Source organism: Lactuca serriola, chromosome 9 (assembly GCF_051521515.1).
Source record: "Lactuca serriola cultivar US96UC23 chromosome 9, Lser_US96UC23_V15, whole genome shotgun sequence".
Classification (NCBI taxonomy): Eukaryota; Viridiplantae; Streptophyta; class Magnoliopsida; order Asterales; family Asteraceae; genus Lactuca; species Lactuca serriola.
In genome coordinates, this window is record NC_136416.1 from 38,296,209 (window position 1) to 38,302,208 (window position 6,000).

The window sequence follows — 6,000 nt, forward strand, 5'->3', positions numbered from 1 at the left end:
AACAGTATTACAGCCTAGTTAAAGTGTTCCAACATCCTGAATTTTAACCAAAACTACTATAACAGGTTTACTAGCTTGAAAACATTGGAACCAATACTCTAATATTGGTGATAGACTCATTATAAGGCTTGTTTTTTAAGCTTTTGAGGCTACAACTAATTTAGAGGTCCTTAATCTACATTATACGAATGCTAAATTCTAACTGGCCTCCTACGCCAACTTATGAAGGTTGGAATTCAATCTTAGTTTTCTATTAACTCTTACATTTATCGACTTAAAGGAATAACTAAACCAAACATGTAGCTCACCCTGAAGACCAGTGATGCATATACAGTTGCACTTGATTATCTATTTAACATGATTCTTAACTAAACAAACGTGTCTAGGAATTTATACTAATTGCTTACAATCCTTTTGTGTTCTCTACCCCCAACAAAAACCTTGCATCCTAAAATCTTGAACTAATCATCGATAATGTTCTACTATCTTATTGTAGAATTAAACATCAAAGGAAATCCTTAAATTTTTTTTCTTGCAGGTCTATCTTTTATTGACATCTGATGAGGTGTCTTTACAACTGAATCTCCAACAACTACTATTGCTTATGTAGTTTTAACATTGATTCACTCCTAGAATTGATCTCTTTCCAATTTATGCTAAGGACTCTTACTTAGTCTTAATTGCTACTGAAAATCATTAAGACCGTTTGGTTGAACCTGGATGAACTACTTGATCTATCAACCCTATTATGTACATTGTTGATACATCTACAACCCTTGGAAAGTACGATCGCCTCTCTTAATCGACATGGTCCCTCCGTAATCATCCTCTTTTAGGCATTTGTATACGCATATTAGATGATGAACTTCAACGTTTGCACTACGGAAACGATTTCTCCTTGACCTACATCCTATGGTTTCCGTCTTTTGGTATAGCACAACTAAGTCCTTGCTACGAGCTTAACTAAGCTTTTTAAATATGATGTATACCTCGAGTACTCAATGCTATCTATGTCCAACTACATCATCTATTTAATTACTAATCCTAGACAGTGAGGATGAATCCCTTATTCGTGAAGGTACGAACCTAGATGGTTTTCTTGGCTATCTGAGTTGTACCTAAGAATTTGGCAAATTCCTAAATCCTATCAGATGCTTGGAAGGAAAGAACAACCCTTACTTGTTAAGAAAGAAACTCATAGCCTATAGGTAATCTAACAAAAGACTTCTTTCTTTTGTTAATCGTACAACAAAATCGAAACTAACAACCTCCTCCTACTTGTGCCACCACTCTCCTGGACCTTGACATTGAAGTCGAAAGTCAAACTACTTTTCGCACTTTCTACTTAAGGGTCGGTTCTCCCCCACTTGGGTTCGACCCATCATTTTTTGCTTCTTGTAACTAGCTGAAGCCTAAGATGACTCCTTTTGAATTTGAAAAAACCCATGGTTGTCATATCTAATGACATTCGACATTATCATCGTGGTACTACCGATTGTGCCTACTACAAGTGATTTTCTAACATATCATGACTAAAACAAGATAAGGTCATGACAAGCACAATTTTCTCTAAAAACGTGCTAACGCACATGTATAACTAAACAGTATAAGGGGGGTATTACTATCGTAGTTGAACTACTACCAACAATAATGATTGTTGAATTCGTTCCATAATTCTTGTTCCTTTGGGACGGTCACCTTGACGCATCCCAAATGTCCTTCTTCATTCTCACGACTAAAGCAGGTACTATATCACTCAAGGTTCTCAGTACCAACTCACTTATACAATTTTACTTTATTCGGACTCGATCCTTCATGTCCACTTGGGCCCGAACTTAGAATCACTTTCCTAGATAGCACCATACAACGGGTAATGACGCAAAATGAATTCATAGTGTTAGCCAAACTATCTCCTAACTACTAGTGACTTAGCAAATTTGTGACTCTTCTTGATCCAAGTGCGAGTATTGTGCTTTGGGTATTATAGGCCTCAAGTACTTTTCACATCTACTCATACTTGTCCAAAAAATTGTCTCGTAGTTTCAAGTCACTTCCAAAACTACACACGATGAACGCTAAACACACATACACACACACACACACATATATATATATATATATATATATATATATATATATATATATATATATATGCATGTGTCCCATGATCACATACAACAGGTTTTCCTAAAATCCACTAGGGCTTTGCATCTTTATTGATGCTCTATCTACCAATATATTCCCTATCAAACATATATTAAACATCTTAGACTCTCTTTTTAGGGTTCCTTTCCACTTCACCCTACTATTAGCCGATGAAGAATTCCACCAATATTAACTAACTATCGAATGAATATGATTACATGCCTTTAAAATCAAACAGTATGTTGACTAAAAGATACGACATTACTACAGTTGGACTCAAACAAGAGTTTTTAATTCTGGGAGTATGCAACCTAATGTATTTGTCAAATAACTAAATAATATCAATATAGGTTCTAAGCAGCAAATATGAAACGTCCCAAAAATTTCAATAAATTTTAAACTTTTAAAAAATTATATTTATAATAAAAACCATTAAATCCATCAATAAACCAAAACTGTTAACTTTCAAGTAGTCAAATAACATTTAAAAATCAAAACATAATTTTAACAATATTAATCCATTTATACTTCAAACCAACAGCGGGAAACTAATATTCTTAAAATCTCATATTAAGAGTATGTGACAAGGACCCAATCTTCAACCACGCTAGTGTACAGTCAAGCTAAAGCCTCATTCATACCATATGTACCTGTAATAATCATTTTATAAAGGAAAGGGTAAGCACGAAGCTTAGTGAATTCCAACACAACATAACAATAGAAGTATTACACCCTACTCCTACATTCCATGCCATCAACAAATATGCAAACATCCATATAACATATAAACATCAAGATCATACATCTCATGTATATTTGGGAACACATCCCAAACAAAACACAAATAAAGACTCGATATTCAGTCGTCATGTCCACGAAGTTGGCACTTCCTTTTCGGTCCTCTTGACTTGGTACGATGGCCTTCGGTCAGTCGACTCGGTATTCAACCGTCAAGACCAAACATATCATGCATATATACTCACATAACAAATAAGAACATAAAACATAGCTCATGCAACAAGTATTACTTTATCTGCCAATCATATAGTTCCTAGTCACACCCGACCTAACAGTAGACATATAATACTCTAAGGTTATGAAGTAAGGAACTCACCTCCAATAGCAAATCACTCTCCAAAGTAGCCTGAGACACCCTTTACACCAGGTCAACCTTCAAGCTTCCTAATAATAGAAAACAAAGTTAAATTATGGTCCTTTGATATCTCAAAAGTACAATGACTCATGGGTTATTTTTTCAGATTTATACATAAAAGTATGGTCTGTTCGAGACCTGTTTTACCCCCCTTAAACACCTTATTTGCAAAACTTTTTTACATACATGAATTTGATGTCCTTAGCTTTAAAAGTAGTATTTGCACACCTCTGTATAATTTTTAACAACTTTTGGCAATTTTCACAAAACTGTCTCGCAAAATAGTTCATTACGGACCAGTCTGGGTAAATGGTTTATTTCACCCTAGGTAGAGGCATTTTTGTCCTTCAGACAAAACTAATAAAATGTAGAGGACTGAAAAACAAAACTTTGAGATTTTTCGACTAAAAAACGTTTTCTCATGATCGAGATATGGTCTCTCAAAGATATGGACAGATTAGGGTAAAATCCTGAAATCACAGCTTTGTCTTTTTAGGGTTAATATGACTTATTAACCCATTAACACCCAATCCAAAATGGCTTATTATCTGGAAACAAGTTCTTCAAAGAAGTAAAAACCCATCAAGTCAAAATTCCAACAAAAATTCCAATCCCAACACTCCAAAGTTCATTTCTTTTTAGGAGAAACAAACTAGATTGTCATAATTAGGGTTTTACAACTAAGGTTAGGGATTTGCACCCAAAACGACCCCCTTATCACCACCAAAACCCCCAAACGACTTGGAGTGCCACGACCCACAACCACCATGGCAGTGATGGTCGATGGTGGTTGCCACCACCTTGGTGGTGATGGTGGTTTCACATGAAGAGAAGAGAAAGAAGGATTTTTTGAGAAAAGAATGGGAGTTAGAGTGCTTACTTGCTTGATCTTGCTAGCCACTCACCCGTACTTCTTCCTTATTCAACTTACAACCTTCCCCTCTCCCTTCTCCCCCTTTAATCACCTACTTCTTCTTCCTTCCCCCCTTCTTCCTCTTTGCGGCCGTTCTTCTCCATAACACACACCCACATGTTTTTGTTTGACACTAGGTTAACTTTCACCCTTAAATACTTAGGCCCTCCCATAAGGCCTTATAAAAACAATCCAAGCCTTCGTATTTTCATCTATATAGGCTTAAAATCGAGTTTAAACATTTCCCCCCTCAAACTTTTCCATAATGGTGGTTTTAGTCCCCCAAAACAAATTATTTTGCATCCACGAGTTTCAAAGCTGCCAATTTCAACCCTTCCTTTAGAAAATAGATACTAAGCCTCCAAAAATCATCAATTTATTATTATTATTATTATTATTATTATTATTATTATTATTATTAATCTTTCTTATTTATTTCCCTCATTAGTTTTTTTATTATATACAATTATAATAAGGCGATGAAAATGGGGTGTTACACAATAACAAGCAAATCCTTATGGCTATAATTCATCTTAAGTATCAGACAATTCTATCCTGCAATTCCTGAAAATATCCTTAGTGTACGTACTAGCATGCATTTCTAACATTTCACTTATCACCAATCATAACAAATATGAGAATATTTTGGGAATCACTTTCCTTTCTGAGATTTGGCTAACTGTATGCATCACATTCTTTCCTTTGTATTCTTTTAATGAAAATATTTATTAATTACTCAGATCCTTAGTGTGAATTCGAAATCACACAAGTGTTCATCCAGTTCACTCAAACCAGGGTTTTGATACCAACTTGTAACGTCCCCATTTTCAGCCTAAAATTTTTCTTTATTCAATATATCAGAGTGTAATTATATTATGTGGAAACATGTTGCGAATGCGCATGTGTACAGTCAAACCTTTCCCTTCTCATAAGTCATTGAGGCTCCTAAAAAACATTTATAAATAACTGGTAAGCACGAAGCTTAGTGAGTTCCCCAAAATACCATATACCACAATACATATATCAGGCCCCGCCCAAACTACCTAATGGTCCCCGCCCAATCTACAAGATAGGCCTCGCCCGACGTACATACATAATGTCCCTTGCCCGACATACATAACCATATTACAAACATAAAGACTACACTTTTAGGTTCTACTACTACAGACACATAGAGGCTATTCGTTCTACTTTACTAGCTTTGGGTAATCTAACATTGAGCACCTAGAGACTATGCTATCGGTTTTACTTTACTAGATATTATAACCTAACACATATGGATATGTATTTTAATACATAGTATAGTGAGGTAACTCACCTGGACAATTACTCAGACAATTGACAGTGATCTGGGCGATTCTACTAACGATCTAACCGGCTGGTAACACATTTAACAAGTATTAACCTATAATACTATAACTAACTAATTCTTGTCTTTCTAAAATCCAACAACCAAGATCACATGACCATTCCAGACACCTTTCCCGTAAGTAGATCAATCAACATTTTAACTGGAATTACTGATAAATCTTATAATAGCGACTATGAATATAAATATAAGTTACACTTAAAGAGAAATAAATGTAGCCTAACTTACAGGGATCCTAGCTAAAACTGGGATTTGTGCAGGCATGACTCCTACCCGAGCCCTTCTTTCTGCCCAGCTCTCAAATGTCGCAGGGCCTCGCTAAAGTAGCCAGATACCATAAAGTATAAGGGCTGGGGGTGTGGAATTGTTTCAGAGGATTTTGGGGGTGAAGGGATGAGAGAGTGAGCAACATAACACTAT